The 21,284-nt window shown below is 42.1% G+C and overlaps 1 long non-coding RNA gene across 1 annotated transcript in view; it reads left to right on the plus strand.

Moving 5' to 3' along the window:
* The window catches only part of LOC115073463, a 43,808-nt gene extending 23,006 nt beyond the window's left edge, over positions 1–20,802 (plus strand). The window contains exons 2-3 of the long non-coding RNA XR_003852020.1: positions 15,581–15,715; positions 18,717–20,802. This is a non-coding gene — a long non-coding RNA (uncharacterized LOC115073463). The remainder of the gene's footprint in view (positions 1–15,580; positions 15,716–18,716) is intronic.
* The last annotated feature ends 482 nt before the right edge of the window (positions 20,803–21,284 follow it).

The following is a 21,284-nucleotide window of genomic DNA, read 5'->3' on the forward strand; positions in this document are numbered from 1 at the left end:
TCTACATTTAGGGACGTACTGAATCTAGGAGCCTAAATTTAGGAACTTAGTCATAGTAAATTTTCAAAAAGGCCAATTTAGGATCATAATTCCAAAATTTAGAAGCCTAAACTTTTGAAAATGTGTCCCTTTGTATCTAAAGCCCAAGATTCCTTAAAAGGTAAATGTCACTGGATCTCAAGCAAGTATTATCTGGGAAAGGTGACATTTTTAGAGAACTATAACAACATTTTCATTTTGTATAGCACTGGTATAAAAGAGTCTACCAGTTTCTAAGACTTCCATCTTTAGACATTCTGTATGACTGAGTTCTACAAGAAAGCCCATAAATGTTCTTAAGGTTCCTCTGAGCACACGCAACTAGAATTATTTCTTCTTTGTATGTAGAAAAAGTAGATACCTCCATGGACCAGAGATGTCATAGTAACATAGTAATGATGGCAGAAAAAGACCAAAATGGTCCATCCAGTCTGCCCAGCAAGTTTCCCAAGGTAGTAACTGTCACTCCTTGCAGGCTACTCCCACGTTTCCACCAAGGGTAGTAACTGCCACTCCGTGCAGGTTACTCCCACATTTCTGTTAAGGGTAGTAATTGCAGCTCCATGCAGGTTATCCCCACATCTCTGTTAAGGGTAGTAACTGCCACTCTGTGCAGGTTACCCCCAAGCTTTTTATTTATTTATTTATTTGTTTATTTGCAATTTTTGTATACCGACATTCGTTCGGGGAACATCACATCGGTTTCCATACAACACAAGGTAGCCAACTGGGCTTTACATTTTTCATTCATTCCCATCCTCTAGCCTTTAGAGATCCACAGGGTTTATCCCACACCCCTTTGAAATCCTTCAGTTTTTAACACTTCCTCAAGAAGGGCATTCCAGGCATCCACCACCCTCTCCATGAAGAAATATTTCCTGACATTGGTTCTAAGTCTTCATCCCTGGAGTTTCAAATCATGACCCCTAGTTCTACTAAATTGTTTCCAATGGAACAAAGTTGTTGATGATCATGGATCATTAAAACCTTTCAAGTATCTAAAAGTTTGTATCATATCGCCCCTGTTCCTCCTCTCCTCCAGGGTGCACATATTCAGGTTCTTCAATCTCTCCTCATGAGTCATTCGATCGAGTCTACCCACCATTTTGGTCGCCCTTCTCTGGACCGCCTCCATTCTGTCTCTGTCTCTTTGTAGATACGGTCTCCAAAACTGAACACAGTACACCAGGTGAGGCCTCACCAAGGACCTGTACAAGGGGATTATCACTTCCCTTTTCTTACTAGATATTCCTCTCTCTATGCAGCCTAGCATTCTTCTGGCTTTAGATATCACCGTGTCTCTCCTGCTCTGTGCACATCAGCCCTTTACCCCCCAACACATACAGTTCTTTCAGATTACCACACCTCAGATTCATGTCAAGTATCAATGTAGGGAATTTTAATCCGTTCAGTAGCTTCACAAAGCACAACAGAGTGCTTCATTGGGCAACATTAATGTGTATTTGGGAGAAGAGAAATTCCCACCCTATAAGGTACTGATTAGAAGTGTAATATAATGGGAGTTTTCTTAGCTTTAAATTCTTGTTCTCTTAACTTTTATAATAGTAAGAATTTATATTTACTTAGTCTACATACATACATAAGAATGTTTTGGGTACACTACCTGTTTTTAGAACACCTATTGGTTTGCAAAGTATATACGCTAACATAAGCTACTGATGAACCATTATTGCTCTGTGCATTCCAGATCATGAATTAGTGAAATAGGGCTCAAACTGGGCTACAGTTTCCAAGTTCATCTCAACTAATTAGGCAACTATGATAGTTTTTCATTTTGTTACCAATCTTTCAATTTTTCACAGAAAAAAAAGATAACTTTCTCCCATGTTCAGTCTAATGGTTAAGCCTATTAAATGTATATTTTACTGTTTCCCCCATAAGACACATGGGGCCTGATTCATCAAGGTCTCTTCCCATAACAACAGATTGGAAGGAAAGCCATCATGAACCAAGGCAATGACTGACTTATAAAAGAAACTAGCAAATGTCTATCAGGCTATATAGGTTTCAGAGTTTATGGTACAGACTGTTGGTAGGTTCTCGTTCAACACCTTATAGATGATACAATTTGAGAAACAGCATGCATTCATTTTTGCACATTTCAGATAACCTTTACTGTTCCTTTGAAAATTCAGTGGTTAAAAGTTAACTGTGGTAATCTACTGGTGCCATTTATTTACTTTATTAAGTTGTCATTAGTTGATAAATTTGCATTGAGTGCTGCTTGAAAGCATCTTCAAAACTGAATGGCAAGAATTATTTTCACCTAACTTACTAATTAAGACCTCATTAGCAGTTCAAATTTGTGATAGATCAGCATTGAACTTGCCACAGTGTTTTAACTAAATGATTTCTTACATTACTTTGGTAATCATCTTTATTCCAATTTAATTTATGCCAGTGTGATTATCTTAACTTCTAATTAGGGCATTGATGGCAGCAACACAACCACAGCACAAGAATTTTAATGAAGGTGGTAGATCATAGCACATATCACCTATTTTTCATCACCAAGATCAAAGAGTTCGCTGAAGTTCTTTGCCTGTTTATTGCCACCCAAAGGCAGGAAAAGCAGTGTTCACCCCATTGGTCAAAATACACAGTTCTCTGGACTATGTATGTACTTATTTTTTGCTAAATTTGCAATATTATTACCTTGTGTGCCCTTTGCATTAAGAAATTCTGCAAGTATGAAAAAATAGATGGGCAAATGGCCAAGATATATATACAACCCATCCAGTGTCTTCAACATTTGTTTTGCTTACAGCCCAGTACACTTGGCTTATAAGAGTTTATCCATTAGAATTATTACCCACAGCATGTCTTTTAAGAATATTTCTTAGTAAATAGGGTGCTAGCTCTGTTTTCATTTATTATGTGGCTAAGAGAAAGTGAGCATTAATAGTTGCCAGACTTTGTCACTGTACGAAGGCCAAAGCCCATGCTCTGTTCCAAATGCCTGCCAGATCACTCAGACTGCAGCCTGGACAATAATCTCCTGCTAACTGCTTTCTGTGGAACTACAATTCCCAGTGGTCTCCTGTTTCTCCCTCCTGCAAAGCAGCATCACAGCACCCTCTATGCCTTTGGCTGCCTGCTTTCTCCCTATCTGAACTGTTCTTAAGTCTCTTCATCACAATCATATGCTTGCCAATACTTGAGTGCTTAGTAAATATGGAACTCAAAATGATGAAGATACATGTGGCACTGGCCAGTTTCAAACAGCAGCATCCCAACGTGATCCAGCATTCATAAATCTTTTGCTAAAAGTCAAGTTTTATATGTTGACTTCTAATTTCAAAAGTCAAGTACAGAAGGCCTTTCTAGGATATTTATAAGTATAATAACATATTTCATGTTGCACCAAAAATCTTTCCTTCTTGTCGGGCATGCTGAGTGCACGTACCTTTAGGTTTTATGACTCATAACACATGTGACATACGTTAAAACCTTTAATGCACTCTCTGGCATGTTATTATTTGATACCATAGGAAATATTTACACTGAACTCTACTCATCTATCTGACTGTTCCTTCAATTCCTGTAATTTTCCTTAAGTCATTTCTATTTTGGTGTATTAATAAAATATTTCACAATCAACTTTAGTAGATAAAATCATAAAACTTCTTTGATTTATAATACAGATTGCAATTGCTTGGGACAGATACTCAAAATGTCATTAAGGTTAAAATAATAATCAATCAAAATAATTAGATCTTATTTTTCATATGCAAATATGATTAAACATTCTTTAAATGGAACTATTGAAGCTGCACAAATTGTGAGAAATACATATTTAGCTGATGGAATGACAGTGTCTTGACTTGCATATGCAAACAAAATTGATTGGCCACTTTGCACTTTGCCTAATAACTCAAAGTCACACTGTGCTACCAGAGAAAAAGGAAATGTAATGTACGAATACATTCAGCTGTGTTCTGGCGAACACGCTGCCAGTGAGTCAGCCTCAACCCCCACCATTTAGAATAGTTTAAAAAAAAATGTTTCACTCATTTGGGACATATAGTAACAAATATCAGCTGGAACATAAAGGAAAAAGTTTTCATCATCAGACAGCATAGACTCTTCTTTCTGACTGGTTAATGCAGTGGCTTGATCACAGAAGTGCTTCGGCTGTACTGCCTTTCCTGATTGGCTATGACAATGGTGATGCAAGTAAGGTGCTTGCTGACATTGTGTGGGCAATGTACCCTGGTCTGATAGGTGTGACACTACAACCATACACACCACAGCGAATACTGAGATCTCAAAATAAAGGACTATTGACTGTGCCGACAATATGGAGTACACATTTGATGCAAATAAGAGATTGTGTGTTTTCCATAGCGAGCCCAAAGCTGTGGAATTCTTTAGCTGGTACGTTAGGTTTGATGCCAGAAAGAAAGAGATTTAAACATGAGCTATAAACTTGGCTATTCAAAAATGCATATAACAAAAATATCAGAAAGCACAGAAGTACAATATCAAGAGCAAAGATAATAAGTGAAGAATGAGTAAATGAGTAAGAAGAGATTTTAAGTATCTTAAGACAACTCACTGACTATTATATGAAAACTGTTGAAATAGATCTGCTGTACTACAAACCTGCTGTCCTAGACCTTTGGTTAATATGTATTAGAAAATCATAGTAGATTTATATTAATCCCTGTTGAGTTGGCCACTCACATAAAAAATGGGGGTTACGCAAGTGGCTGGGCCTTGCTCGCGCCGCGCACATTTTCAAAGGGGCCCGGCCACGCGCATAATTCCTGTTACATACAGAAGGGGCAGTCTGGGAGGTGGGGAGGGGTGGGGCTGGAGGTAGCCGGTACAGCGACCATTTGCTGCTGTGCCGGGAAAGTGCGCACCAGCAGTGGGCCGGTACACACAAGATGCTTCTGCACCAACGGAGCCGTAAGCAATAAAACAAAAAAAAGAAAGGTAGACAAAAGGGTTTAGGGAGTGGGGAGGAGAGGGGAAGAGGGGAAGAGGGAGGGAGAATGGGTAGGGGGGTAGGGAAGTTCCCTCCCAGTCCGCTTCTTAACTGGACGGTGTGGGAACTGGAGGAGGCCCGATTGCATTACCACGCGTAATCTTACATGTGCGGGCGGCCATGGGATTTTATAACATGCGTGCACCAGAGCACGCATGTTATAAAATTGGCGTGTCCCTGTGCACACACCGGAAAGCACGTGCACATGGACGCGCATGTGCCTTTTAAAATCTACCCCAATGTGTTTACTTCTAGAAGCATTTAGGGGAGGCATCCCAGGGCATGTGTTTTGGGCTATATTGGAAAATAATGTGTGTAGATTGTTTCCCATGAAAATTCTATCCGTAGGAAAAACAGGCGAAAAATCTATAGCTACTTTGCAGCCATGACAATTTTCAAAGGGAAAGTGTGTAATTTTCCTTTGAAAATTAGGTGCAAGGTCTGTGACTGTGGGCACGCAGTTTGAAAGTTGCTCCCTGATGTTCAACCTATCAGGGAGGGTGTATGCATAGTCACATGACCAGGAGAAATAATTTTGTTAGCTAAAAAACATAAAATATGGCAGCAGATAAGGAGTGTAAGGTCTGTCTAATCTGCTTAATGTTCTTCCTGTGGTAGTGTCATAGATCACAGTTGATCTCCGGCTTTTCCTTCACTTTTCTGCAACTAATGATCATCTATGTTTGTCCCATGTATAACCCCAGTCCGGGTACTTAAGTCGGGAGTAGTGGAGCTCACAAAATTTGTTACTTCTCTGGGTAATTATACACAACACGTTCTTTTCAAGTAGGAGGGAAGGAACAGGATTTTTTTCCAGTATCCTCTGGATATGTGGCAACACTAAATTAGCTGGGCAATTCGGCTATCACCGGACTGGAGGTACATAGGGGTAGATTTTAGAACATTGCGCGTGCGCATCCATGTGCTCACTACCCAGCACGCGCAAATGGACATGCGTTTTTATAACATGCGCACGTTAATTAAGGAGCGGACTGAGAGGGAACTTCCCAATCCCCTAGCCTAACCTTCCTTCCCCTTCCCCTATCCTAAATCCCTCCAAATTCTTTATCCTACCTTTTGCTCCTGCTTCTGAGCAGGAACAAGTTGCATGCTCCGGCATCCTGCCAGCACGCAATCCCCCGGCACAGCGGCAAGTGGCCGATGTGCCAGGCGCCTCTATCCCACTCGGCCCCCCGGACCGCCTCTTTCGCTAACCCCAGGACTAACACATGTCCCAGGGGTTTACGCGCGTGGCCGGGCCCTTTGAAAATTGGCCCGGTGCATGTAAGGCCCGGCCACGCACATAAATGATTTAAAATCCAGCCCATAAAAGTGCAAACTAAACCTCGCTGATGATACCCAATTTTTTGTACAATATTCATCTATATGGACCGAGATCTTTAAATGTGTCTCTCTCTGTTTAGACTACATACAGCAATGGTTATTTCATAATAAACTCATGCCGAATATCACTGTGACCCAGATTTATTTATTTATTTATTTATTTATTTATTTAATAGCATTTCTTACCCACCCCTCTGAAAAAAGTTCGGAGCAGGATACATAAGACATAATCATAAAACAAAACAATCATCAATTAAAATAACTTAAAACAAATAATAGACAGTACAGATTATCCTTCTTAGTGGTTTTCCATCATGTTACTTCGAATGATCAGTCAGTAGGAAGATGATAAGCGATATACACTAGTGGTGAGTAGTCGTAAACGGAAATGATATAGTGCTAAGAGTTCACGGATCCTTGTGTAGCATTAAGGATACCATTTCCGTTTATGGTTACCTAATATGATCAGACAATTGCAGCTGTTTTTAGAATCCAAGGCATTCCACACTGTTCTCCAAGATTTAATTTTGAGTAAACTCGATAACTGTAATGCACTATGGGGCGGATTTTCAGAGCCCTGCTCGCCTAAATCCGCCCAAAACCAGGCGGATTTACGCGAGCAGGGCCCTGCGCGCCGGTAAGCCTATTTTACATAGGCCTACCGGCGCGCGCAGAGCCCCGGGACTCGCGTAAGTCCCGAGGTTTTCGGAGGGGGTGTGTCGGGGGGCGTGTCGGGGGCGGTCCCGGTCGTTGCGGCGTTTTCGGGGCGTGTCGGCAGCATTTTGGGGGCGGGTACGGGGGCGTGGCTACGGCCCAGGGCGGTCCGGGGGCGTGGCCGCGCCCTCCGTACCCGCCCCCAGGTCGCGGCCTGGCGCGCAGGAGGCCCGCTGGTGCGCGGGGATTTACGCCTCCCTCTGGGAGGCGTAAATCCCCCAACAAAGGTAAGGGGGGGGTATAGACAGGGCCGGGCGGGGGGGTTAGGTAGAGGAAGGGAGGGGAAGGTGAGGGGAGGGTGTTAGAGGATTCCCTCCGAGGCCGCTCCGATTTCGGAGCGGCCTCGGAGGGAATGGGGGTAGGCTGCGCGGCTCGGCGCGCGCCGGCTATACAAAATCCATAGCCTTGCGCGCGCCGATCCAGGTTTTTTAGTAGATACTCGCGGCTCCGCGCATATCTACTAAAATCCAGCGTACTTTTGTTTGCGCCTGAGTGCAAACAAAAGTAGGCCTATTCGCGCTCCTTTTAAAATCCGCCCCTATATTTGGGCCTTATGTTCTGCATCTGCTACAACTGGTACAAAATACTGCATTGTGGATATTAACTGCAACTCCTCTGCATGACCATATCTCTCCAGTCTTGGCTTCTGTTGAAGTCCCGAGGGCAGCTGTCTCGGCGACTTCCAAGTTCTTTACCTGCCTCACCTCCAGGGCAGAGACTTTTTTAGTTGTTACCTTTCTTACCTCACAAGAAGTTCTCAATTAACTGCCTGCGGTCTGTAGCACTCAGGGATTTCGCTGTGTGGACTGGCTTGTTATAGAAAAACACAGCCTTTATATTTCTCAATAATCCTCTTTATTATAGAAAGCAAAGAAAAGCCAGAAGAAGAATTGTTATAATCTGCTATGCTGATGGGAGGAGTAAGCAGATAGTTAGTGATGACTCCTAAGGAAGGAGGAGTTAGCAATCTGTTATGAACTAGCCCCTGGAGAGGGAGGAGTTTAGCAATCTGTTATGGTTTGGCTCCCGAGGTAGGAGGAGATAACAATCTGTTATGCACTACTCCTCGAGAAGAGAGGAGTTAGCAAACTGTTACCAGCGGAGTGCTAGGAGAGGGCACTCAGCTTGTAGAGGAATGTAGATAGGTGGATCCTTGGGCCGATGGTAGATGATTACGCCCCCAGGAGGATATCCTGAGAGGGACCACTGGCTAGGCTTGGGTATGGAGACAGACACAGCTAGTTCTTTTATTAGACAGGTTAGTAGAACCACCAGAGGTAGCAGTAGTGAGCTGATATGCCCGGCAGGAGTGAAGTCCCTCAGGAACTGGAAAAGCGATCCCAGGGTGCTGAGCTGTAGAGAAACTATAGATAGAGAGTAGACAGGGTATGCTGTGCTCCTAGCCAGAACTAGATGACAAAACTCACATAAGGTCTTTAGGAAGCTCAGTAGCTGGAAAGGGTTAGGCCCTCGAGGAGCGAGTACCTGGTTCCAGGGAAAGCTCTGAGAGAGCGATGGTAACTCACAATTGTCTGTATCTGCGATAGCTTCCAGGAAGTAGAGAATCTTCAGAGTATTCAGGAACATGGGCCCTTAAGGAGCGAGTACCGGTTCCTATCTGCAATCTGAAATAAAGAAAAGAAAGCGAGGCCCCCGAGGAGCGGGTACCCCTGGTAAGTCCGAGGAGGCAGAGTAGCTTGAACAAATCCTTATCCGAATCCATATCCTTGCTAACTCAATTCGTTAGCGATTACTGAGATCTTTTATATTGGAAGCGGATGACGTCATTTCAGGGGGACGCCCCTGAGGTTCGCGCCCTTGCTGGTACATCAATCGGAGTGCGCACGCGCCCTACGTCATCAGGCAACATGGCGGATCTGCAGCGTCGTGCTGTCCCGGGGACACCGGAGAGAGACGGCAAGAAGATACCGTGGCAGCCAACCGCCCATCGGACCCAGAGGGAGTCGCCACAGAGGTAAAGAGGGCAGAGTGAGGGCGTCGAGCAGCGATGGTCGCAACAAGAATACAAGAAAGATACAAGTTTCTTGGGAGTGGCTTGGAGCATCTAACCGTGACGTATTACCAACGCCTGCTCAACTTTTAAGCTACACATTACATCCTTATATACCAATATATTTCTGACAACATTTGTTCTTTTTTTTCTTTATACTTGGAAGCCTCCCTTATTTGGAATGGGAACCTTTACCTAAACTAATGATGTCAAAATACTGTTATCTTGGTACACTCCCTTCTTTCCCCGTTCAGTAGTTAGGCCTTGAAATGTCAGCAAGTTCTACACAAACTGCTTCTGTTTCTCATCCAAGGTCTGTTTTGCCTGTTCAATAAAGCAAAATATATTCTCTTCTCTTGTGCAAAACTGTTCCATTAATTTCATTATTTAATTATTTCATCCACGTTATTAACATTCCCCTCTTGAAGAATTAGCACTACTAATTCTTCACTCCAGATGGCCCGTACCTGGCTGTCTTAGGTTGTCCAGCACTGCCAATCCTAGTGGTGGGCTCACCAGATCTTACCTGTCATTAGCATACTGTTTCTACCACCGGGTTTACATAAGGGATTCTGTATCAGGAGCATATGGCTCTTCACATTGGGTTTGCACAACAGTATAATCCAGGGAATGAAAGGCATTCTTGGTCAGAGTTGCTGCAGGCATGAGCAAAGGCATGAGAGACAGAAACATAGCAGTAAGCATAGGGCAAAAAATGACAAAACTAACAAGGCCTTGCAAATGACTGCTTAAGCTAGAGAACCAGGAAAAGAGAAGGCATCCCGCCAGAGCACTGTTAATCTTCCCTCAAAATACAACATTCTGAACTGTTTAAATTAATGTATAAACCACCTTATGCTATAAGCATATAACCTAAGCCATGTCGGTTATACATAGAAACAAGTCAACAGTTTGTTGCAAAGCTTTCAATGCAATTCCTAACTCATGTCACTACATGCAATACTGATTGCAATCTTCTAATAGCCATTCCTAATTCAGCAGCTACTGCAGGTTGAGCAAAGGGTACCATGAAGTATAACTAAGTGCATCTAATAAAGGATAATACTGATTGCAATCTTAATACATTGACTCATAAAAGCAAGGGAAACAACATCTAAGTAAGGCATAGAGCAAAACAAACACAAAGAGAAAATCAGGCAAGAAGTGGCAACAGTTCAGTTCATATAATGAAGGGTGCAAGATGACTTCCATGGCAAAGGATGGGATGATTTACAGTTCTCCTAGTATGGTGTATTTCTTTCTTTTGTCATTGAAGCATAAGTGAGATGTGTATGTTTATGGATCAAAAACCTAATATGAGAGCAACACAAATTTATTTTAATCAATTAGAAGATTCCATCATGGCTATAACTCTACTATTACTAATCTATATAATATTTCCACTTTATTATTAGATAGTCAGAACACAATCAACTTAAGTGTCCAGACATTTACATAGAAACTGAACAGCCACATAAATTCATTCATTCAGAAATAACACCAAGACAGACAACACTTAACACATGTTTGAGCTCAAGAATTAAATCAAAAGTGTTTGGAAAATATGTGGATCGATCCAGAATAAAACAAAAATCAGATTTAAAATAAATCTGTTTAAAAATAAAAAGAAATCAAAACTGGGAAAAATGTGGAAAAATGTCAGCTTCACATCTTTCATGGCAGGAAGGCTGTCAATCTGGAAAATATAAAATCTGGCATACAACAAAATTAAGGTAATGGTTAAAGTGAAATTTTAAACTACTTTCTTATTTCTATTGTTATGCCTCTAGATTAATACTCAGCTTTAGTTTTTAAACAGCAAATCATTGTTAGTGCGTGTTTGTAATTTTGACATAAAGGCAATTTGATAGAATCAATTTGGATTTGCAAGAAAATTAGGGGATGTTTTAGGTGTATAGGTGTGATGACCAAATCTTTAATGCTTTGTCACTGTAAACGAAATTAAACATTCTTGCTAAATCAAGGCTATTATTATTCTTAATACCTTTAAATTCTTCATGAATCTGTTTCTAAACTTAAAGGATTGATTCATTGAATGGAGTAGTTTTATTTATTCCTTCTTTTTTCTCCTGCACAACATTTTCCTGTATCACCCACTCTCTTTGCTACTAATCGTTTCTGTTGTTAACCCTTTAACTGCCTGTGTCCTTTCAAGTTTTAAACTTTACCAACACAGTTAACTCTATACAAGCAAATGAACTAGTATCACTTCTGAATAAGCTTTCTTTAAGTCTGCTGGACAATTGGCCAAAGAAAATCTTTTACTTGCTCTCTGCTCTCGTAAGGGAGAGGGAAGAGATTCTGGGAAGAAAAACTGCCAGATGCTTAGTAATACTTTTAACTTCATGTGGAAACAATTATTAGGGACAGGGAACTGGGGAATCCTGAATCCTGAATCCTGTACCTTGTCATATAATAAATTTAAACATAGAATGTTTTAGAAAAATGTTTTAGAAAAACCAAATTACCAACTTTAAGCTACTATGTAATAGAGATGAGCTTCGTTTTTTTCTACCGGGTCATTTTTTGAGTCGGACGCTTCGGGATAAAGTTCGTTTTCCCTCGGTTAGTTTTTTGGGAAAATTAAACGGGGGAAAACGAAACCGGCCCAAAAAACGACGCGGGAAAACGAAGCTCAAAAAAACTCACCCCAAGCATTAAAATTCACTTTAATACATTAAATACAACCCTACTAACATCCCTGGTGGTCCAGCAGGGTCCTGCGAGGGATTTCTCTCTCTGTGCCAACTGACTTTCGGGCCTGCCTCGATCAAAATGGCGCCGATAGCCTTTGCCCATACATGTCACAGGGGCTACCGGTACCATTGGTCGACCCCTGTCACATGGTAGGAGCACAAGATGGCACCGGCCGTCCATTGCTCCTACCATGTGACAGGGGTCGACCAATGGTACCGGTAGCCCCTGTGACATAGTATGGGCAAAGGCTATCGGCACCATTTTGATTACTGGTGCCGATGGTCCAAGTGCAGGAGGTCATTCCCGGACCCCCACTGGACTTTTGGCAAGTCTTGTGGGGGTCAGGAGGGTCCCCCAAGACTTGCCAAAAGTCCCTGGTGGTCCAGCGGGGGTCTGGGAGTGACCTCCTGCACTTGGACTGTCGGCGCCAGTAATCAAAATGGCGCCAATAGCCTTTGCCCATACTATGTCACAGGGGCTACCGGTGCCATTGGTCAGCCCCTGTCACATGGTAGGAGCACAAGATGGCACTGATGGCCATGTTACAGGGGCTGACCAATGGCACTGGAAGCCCCTGTGACATAGTATGGGCAAAGGCTATTGGCGCCATTTTGATCGAGGCAGGCCCAAAAGTCAGACAGCACGGAGGGAGAAATCCCTCGTGGGACCCCACTGGACCACCAGGGATGTTAGTAAGTCTTGGGGAGGGATCGAGATGGGGGTGGGGGGTTGTATTACAATGAATTTTAATGCTTGGGGTGGTTTTTTGTACAAACCCGAAAAACTAATTTTCCTCGTAGTTCAGGGAAAATCAGTCTCGGGGTTCGGGGCCCCCGACCCATGACGAATTAGGCAATTTCATTGAAATTTTGTTGAAATTGCCTAATTCATGATAAACGAATGCACATCTCTACTACGTAACAGTCAGAAATGAATCAAAAATTCAGCAAAAAGTAAATGAAAATAAAGGATGGATTACATATGCATCTAAGATAAGCGCCTCAATAACTTAAAATTAATCAAAGCAAATTGTTGCTGAATTGGGTCATAAATAAAAGCTTTATGTTTGCTTCACGCTTTAAATCAAACTGCCTGCTCTGGGCTCTTGTTTTTTTTCTATGCTACTGCTATGGGAAAAGTGTCTTTGTTCTCCACAGCGCCGAGTCAATTTGTGGTCTCTCCTCTGAGGTGATATCCAAACGGGGGTGGGGTGCCATCGTTCCCCTCCACATTGGTTAAAGCCTCGAGGTGGTCTCCTCTAGGGGGTTTCGTAAGTAACAGCAGGAGTTGTGGGCAAGGTATCACAGTCATGTGAATCAGTAGCACTATGCTGTTGCTCCTGGGCTATCTCAAGGGCACATAATTTGGTCTGAGTCTGAACAACAGGGTATGCTGTAACGTGATCATCAGAAACCGAGGTTTCTACTATAGGGAGAGAGGGAACGTCTCGGGGCTGGAATGTGTTAGCCGAGCTATTATGACATTTCAGAGTCTGCTTTTCATTAGTGCGATATAAATTAATTACTTGTGCAACCGGTGTAGGTGTTTGTACCACTGCCGGGACGGGGCAGCTCTCTTTGAACAAAACTGTCACATTTTAGTTAAGAAATAGAAAAAGAAAATACGCAAAAGATAACAACTCAGTAAACTAATAAGTAGAGCGCATGAATTAATAATAATAAGATAAAATATTAAAACAAAACTGAAACTTACCCCAGTTATTTGTAAGTGCCGTTTCATCATTCTGTGGGTGAGTTCAGCAGCAGCCTTGCATCCGAGTCATGGCACCATTATGTTGAAGTCCCGAGGGCGGCTGTCTCGGCGACTTCCAAGTTCTTTACCTGCCTCACCTCCAGGTCAGAGACTTTTTTGGTTGTTACCTTTCTTTCCTCACAAGTTCTCAATTTACTGCCTGAGGCCCTTAGCACTCAGGGATTTCGCTGCGCGGGCTGGCTTGTTATAGGAAAACACTCAGTCTTTATATTTCTCAATAATACTCTTTATTATAAAAAGCAAAGAAAAGTCAGAAGAAGAATACAAGAAAGATACAAGTTTCTTGGGAGTGGCTTGGAGCGTCTAACCGTGATGTACTACCATCGCCTGCTCAACTTTTAAGCTACACATTACATCCTTATATACCAATATATTGCTGACAACGTTTGTTCTTTTTTTTCTTTATACTCAGAAGCCTCCCTTATTTGGAATGGGAACCTTTACCTAAACTAATGATATCAAAATACCGTTATTTATTTATTTATTTTATTTAAGGACTTTTTAATACCGGTATTAGTGTGGACATCATACCGGTTTACATACAACAAAAGGTTTGAAAAAATACATAACAGGGGCTGCATAACGGGAGGGGATCAAACCAAGAAAGTGAGGAAATACAGCGCAAATGCAACGTGACGAGTAAATAACTTAGTTAAGAAAAGGAGTGACAAAAGTCAAAGTAAAAAACTGTGTCAAGAATATACAGGTCAATAATACAATGTATACAGATCATATATACAAAATCAAAGTAGAGTCATGGCTGTAGGTAGAGCAAGGTAAAGCAAGGAGGAGGCAAGGGAGGGGGGGGGAGGGAGGTGGGGAGGGTAGGGAGGATGGGATTGAAGGGTTAGGGGGGAAGAGGGAAAGGTTAGTCTGGGTAGGCTTGTCTAAATAACCATGTTTTAAGTTTCTTCTTGAAGTTGGAGAGGCATGGCTCTTAGCGGAGATTGGACAGTAGGGAGTTCCAGCGTGATGGGCCAGCAATTGAGAGAGCACGGTCTCTGGTGGAGGAAAGGTGTGCTATTTTTAGGGAAGGGTCAAGAAGGGCTCCTTTATTGGCTGTTCTCATAGGTCGGTTGGACTGCACCACACTGAAGGGGATGTCAAGCCAGTTGGAATTGTGGGAATAGATGGCTTTGTGAATGATAGTTAATGTTTTGTAGAGAATTCTGGACGGGATGGGGAGCCAGTGTAAGTCTTTAAGAATGGGGGTGATGTGGTTTGTTTTGCGGGTGTTGGAGATGATTCTAGCTGTCGCATTTTGGAGCATTTGCAGCGGTCTAATCGTGAAGTATGGGAGTCCTAGGAGGAGTGAGTTGCAGTAGTCCAGTTTCGAAGCTAGGGTGGCTTGAATCACAGTACAGAAATCTTGGGTGTGTAGTAGGGGTTTAAGTTTTTTTAGGACATTGAGTTTGTAGAAAGCTTCCTTAAGAATAGAGCTCACGTATTTCTTCATGGTCAATTGTTGGTCGAGGAAAATTCCCAAGTCTTTTATAAAGGGTTGTGCGGCAATGGTCTTGAAGGCTGGATCAGAAGAGAGGGAGGGATTGGGAGAGGAATGTGGTGAGATGAGTAAGAGCTCAGTTTTATTGGTATTTAGGGCAAGGTGGAGGTTGGTGAGGAGGGAGTTGATCGATGTAAGGCAAGCTTCCCAGTGTTTCAGCGCATCAGAAATAGAGGTGTAGATGGGGATGATGATTTGCACATCATCAGCGTAGAGATAGAACTTAAGATTAAGATCAGAGAGTAGGTGGCAGAGCGGAGTGAGATAAATATTGATAAATATCTTGGTATGCTCCCTACTTTCCCTGTTCAGTAGCTAGGCCTTGAAGTATCAGCAAGTTTCTACACAAACTGCTTCTGTTTCTCATCCAAGGTCTGTTTTGCCTGCTCATAAAGGCAAAATATATTCTTTTCTCTTGTGCAAAACTGTTCCATTAATTTCATTATTTAATTTTTTAATCCAGGTTATTAACACTTCCCTGCATTGGCTCCCTATCGCTCTGAGAGCACAATAATAAGTAGCATCACTGATTCATCGAATTAAATATGGGAATTCTGATTGTTGCATTAACACCCTGCTAAGGGTCTAAGGTCTGAAGGTAAGTTACTGTTAGAGATATCATCAATCATGCTTGCATGTCAGGATATTACAAGAAATAGGGCCTTCTCGGTCATGGGCCATGCCTCTGGAACTCCCTGCCAGACTTCATTCACTCTGTTGAATGCGAAAAACCCTTTATGAAAGCCTTAAAGATGTTTTTGTACAAGCAAGAATACAAGCCTGATAATCGGTCATAAACTGCTCATGTCACCTGGCGTTAGTTGAGGAGTTGGGTATAGACAATTTGTTCAGTACCTTGTCTAATTTGTAAGAGTCTGTATGCTTTCAGTGGCATTTTAGGTATGTTTCTTATGTAATTTGCTTTGAAATGTATTATGAAGAGTATGAAGAATAAGTTTTAATAACAATTCAATTCAAAATTCAAATTCTCCAATTTCCCTTTCCAGTTTCTTCCTGTCACTCACAGCCCTTCAAGTTAATAAATAAAACCAGGTTTCTCATACACAAAGTCTTTTATTTATGGCAGCATTCAACAGTTCAAACATAGCCCATGGGGTAGATTTTTAAAAAATGCGCGTTCGCGTACTTTTGTTGGCGCACCAGTCGCAAACAAAAGTACGCTGGATTTTATAAGATACACGCGTAGCCGCGCGTATCTTATAAAATCCTGGATCGGCGAGCGCAAGGCTGCCGATTTTGGGCAGCCGGCGCGCGCCGAGCCGCGCAGCCTGCCTCCATTCCCTTCGAGGCCGCTCCGAAATCGGAGCGGCCTCGGAGGGAACTCTCTTTCGCCCTCCCCTCACCTTCCCCTCCCTTCCTCTACCTAACCCACCCCCCAGGCCCTATCTAAAACCCCCCCCCCCACCTTTGTCCACGGATTTACGCCTCCCGGAGGGAGAAGTAAATCCACGCGCGCCAGCGGGCTGCTGGCGCACCGAGACGCGACCCGAGATGCGACCTGGGGGCGGTTCCGAAGGGGGTGTCCACGCCCTCGGACCGCCCCGGGCCGAAACCATGCCCCCGGGCCCACCCCCGAAACGCCGCGGCCTGCCCCCAAAACGCAGCGTCGATCGGCCCCGCCCCCGACACGCCCCCCACATGCCCTGACAAAAAACCCCGGGACTTACGTGAGTCCCGGGGCTCTGCGTGCGCCGGCAGGCCTATGGAAAATAGGCACGCTGGCGCACAAGGCCCTGCTCGCGTAAATCTGGGCAGATTTACGCGAGCAGGGTTTTTAAAATCTGCCCCCATATGTACAGAAGAAAGTAAAACAGGTTAACAGAAAGCAGACAGTCACAGTTAGAAATAGAAAAAAGCAACAACTTAGTCCCAATGAGAATTATGTGACTAGAACCAGATCTCTAATAGCAAAAAAAAAAAAAAAAGGTTGGCGCACTCATTTCAACACTGGAGTGCAAAGCTGTCCAACTCATGTTTTGTTTCTGACCAGTTTTTTCTGACTAACTGAAATACAGTTTTGGGCGAAGCCCCACTCATGAGTTCACTGTTCTTTATGTTTTATTTCCAGACAGTCACTAGAGTTTGAAAATGCATCTTGGTTCTTCCCCAGATAGATTTAGGGTAAAACTCCTACAAGTACAGCATGAGACAAAATCCTGGACAATTTCTGCTCTATACAACACCGTAAAATAGCTGGTAGCAAGAGTTCATCTTAGATCCTGGTCCTCTAGCATTTGCTGACCTTAGGACTTGCAGCCAACAAACTAAGAGGGTCATTTATCAAATCGCGTTAGGGCCCTAACGCCCGGGATAAATACCGCATCACAAATTGTGTAGTGCCTGCGTTACCAGCCAAAACATTTTAATCATGAAGTGGTTCGGGAAGAGATAGAGTTCAAACTAGGTAGAGAGAACATGAAACAAATGTACTCTTCTATCACTTTTCATCACTCCAAATCACATTAAATCTTCACTCGAGGTGAGGTTTTTGGGGTGAGTTGGCTTTCAGGGGGCAGTTTTATATGCACAGCCATACGTACAAACAGCACAGTTACCATCAGTGAAGATTTAATGTGATTTGGAGGGATGAAAGGCGAAAGAAGAGTAGATTTGTACCAGGTTCTCTCTACCTAGCTTGATGCTCAAACTTTTATGTAAGACTCTCTCATTATTTCTCTTTCTCTCTCCTGCAACTCAAAATGCTAATTTAATAAGAGCCGGTCCAGAGGAACTCAGTTTGCGATGTGAAAATAACACAGGTGCAAATTTAACATGCGTTGAGGTAAAATACCTATGCGGTACCAGGAAAATTAGCCTAACCATGCCCTTTTTTATTGCGGGTGCTATTTTTGCTATATTTATTAGGGATGTGAATCATTTTTTGATGATTTAAAATATCGTCCGATATTTTTTAAATCATCATTAATCGTTAAAGAGTGCGATACAATAGAAATTCCACCGATTTATCATGAAAAAATCGTTAATCGGGTTAGTGCACACTAACGGGAGTTAGGACACAACCTAAAAACCCACCCTGACCCTTTAAAACCGCTCCCTTAGCCTCCACCACCCATTTTTAAAGATGGCGCCGGCCGTCCAGTGCTCCTACCATGTGACAGGGGCCGGCCAATGGCACGGTTACCCTGTCACATGGTAAGGGCAAAGGGCCATCGGCGCCATTTTTATTACTGGCAGGAGATCGCTCCCGGGGCCCACTGGACCACCAGGTAATTTTAAAACATTTTTGGGGGGGTCGGGAGGGTGGTGGAGGCTAAGGGAGCAGTTTTAAAGGGTCGGGGTGGGATTTTTGTTTATCGGATTGGGTGCAGCCGATAAAATAAAAAACGATTGGGCCGGACGAAAAGAAATGCACGATTTGAATCGGAACTGGAACCGAACCAATTCCGGTTCCGATTCACATCTCTAATATTTATAGCAAAATGATGAATCTAGGTCTAAAACAGCTCCATGGTGGGGGTCATCAGTTTTGTAAGCTGTCAAAAATGTAATAATTCTACTAACTGTAGGATTCCCTTCTCTCTCTCTCTCTCTTTTCTCACTCATTTCATCACATGCAGCTGTGTCCTGCCACTGCGCCTTTTCCCCTCTTTTCTGCTGTACAGATCCATGGAACATGCGCTTTCTGTCCTCATTGCTAATAGCTCTCTCCTGATTGGCTCCAGAGATACCAGACTCTCCATCCCTGAATTATCCAGCATCTGTGCATAGTGATGCAGGATGTGTATCTTCTTCACCTCCCAGCCTTAAGATCCCTGGGAAGCTGAAAGAGAATCGTCTTATCCCAACTAGGACTAAGGGTGAGAGCTACATGGAATTTCTTGAATTCTGTTACTGGTTTTGGTTCCACCACCTCCACTGAAAAGTTGTCCAGGCATTCAGCATCCTTTCTGTGAGAAGTTCAGAATGTTACTCATCTATATTCTTGGAGCTTCAATGCATTTTCTACTATTACTACTTGTTCTACTACTACTACTGCTTAACATTTCACCAAGGCTGCTAAGCATATGCAGCACCATATAGCTGCACATAAGAGACAGTCCCTGCTCCAGGAAGCTTACAGACTAGAAAACCCGCTAGAGATAGTGGCATTAGTTGCAGTAGCTGACAATCGGATCCCACCTATGCCAAACATACCATTAGTACCAGTTTATGTCTCCATGAAGCAGCCTCAGTGGTGAAACACTGTTGATATCAGAGGATTATACTGGGACTTTTTCATCAGATGGCATTCATTAGCAAAGACAAGATCTGAAAGGAAGTACTGTATATGTTTCGAATATCTGGTTTTGTTTGTTTTACTATTGAGCTTTTCACAACACATAATTTTCCTTACTTGAGCGTGAGATGATTTTCAAACCGATAAGAGATTTCATGAAGTTCTTTATACATATAAATACTGATATTTGAAGCAGGTTTTAAAAATGTTTTTCTATTTTTTAATTGGCTTGGTGGTGAGATGTCATTTTGAATGTTAATAATTTTTTTATCCACATTATTTTTTGCATTTGATTTTGGATCAGGACATTTCTAGTCATTACAGCCCCTCCATTATATTTTTTTTTCTAATTGGGTTTCAATCTGATACGTTTAGGAACTTTCTTCTTCCATTTCCCATGCAATGTTTGATTATGTTCATTCCAAAATAATACTTTGCATTCAGTGTAATAGGAGCATTGTAACATAGAACCAACCCATTCTAGGTAATGCCCACATTTCTATCAAATTTAGCAATATTTAACAGACCTGTTTGAGTAGTGCCATTATTAAAAAAGTAGGATGATCTTGCATCATGAGGAACTGAATTTCATGCAAATGTCTACTAACTATAATTATGCTACTGTGCCTAGGTGCACACTGAGATTATCTCTTATTTTTCTATTGATAATAATGCTTTATTGTAAATGATTTGGGAATTTTTACTCCCTCCAAATGTCCTGAGCTTCCTAACTATGACAAGTTTACATAATCTGAAATAATTCATGTAATTTTTCTTATGTATTTTTGCTTCTATGATGTCTAACAATCTGTTATTTTAGTTGTGTATTTTTGCTTCTACACTGTTTTAACTAATGCATGTAAACTGCATAGTAACGTAGTGTATGACAGCAGAAAAAGGCCAAAATGATCCATCCCGTCTGCCCAGCAAGATGTTTAGGGTTGTAGCAACCTCTCCATTCATACATACATGCATTCATAAAGTCTATCCAATTGAGATGATACACAAGTGAGTGGACTTGGGCAGATATTTGAGATCTGAGCTTTATTTAGACTCTCAGAAATATATTTGTCTGTATTTTCCGAATATATTCAGCAGGAACAATGTAAAAATACTGAGTAAGAGTAGACTCCAAAGACAATATAATTAATACTGCCTGAGGCAGGACAGGAGTAAATGTCCCCCGCCCATCGCAGCCATACAGCCCCATGTAAGTCTTTGGGAGCTCTATTTTCAGAAAACACTTGGGCAACTCAAAAGTTCTATTTTGTAGACCTTGATTTTATCAATATAACCATATTGAATACCAAAGGATTATCCAAAATAAATCCTATATTCCACTGCTGTAAAACCACTAGGTACTGTACTCATTGTATAGCCTATTACATAATCTTGTATTCCTCTCTGTGTGACTGTTTTTGATATTTTGTTAAGTCACTTAACAAAGTCTGAAATGTATACAATGATGGGTTTTCCTCACAGATTAAAATATTTTTGCTGGTTTTAGAAATTGTGAAAATAAATTATGGTGAGGGGCTGGAAATGATTTGATTTCCTTCTGAAATGAGCAACCAAACATGTTCTTTGTGCATCCAAATTGGCATTTGTGGTTTGTGATAAAGGCCATCTTGCAGTCAAAATATAAAGCTGCATCCATTTACATAGAAATGATGGCAGAAAAGACCAAACAGTCTATTCAGTCTTCCAGCAAGCTTATAGCAGTATCTGCTGTGCTATGCAGGTCACCCCCATGTTTATCAGTTTCCCAGATTGTAAAAGTCAGGGCCCTTGTTGGTTTGCTGTCTGAATCTAATTCTCCTTTACCCCTTGCCGTTGAAGTTCCTTCAAAATTATGCAGCTTATTGGTTAATGATAGTAACAGCCGCATCAGCAAGTTACCCCCATGCTT

The sequence above is a fragment of the Rhinatrema bivittatum genome, chromosome 11 (genome assembly GCF_901001135.1).
Source record: "Rhinatrema bivittatum chromosome 11, aRhiBiv1.1, whole genome shotgun sequence".
In the NCBI taxonomy this organism is placed as follows: Eukaryota; Metazoa; Chordata; class Amphibia; order Gymnophiona; family Rhinatrematidae; genus Rhinatrema; species Rhinatrema bivittatum.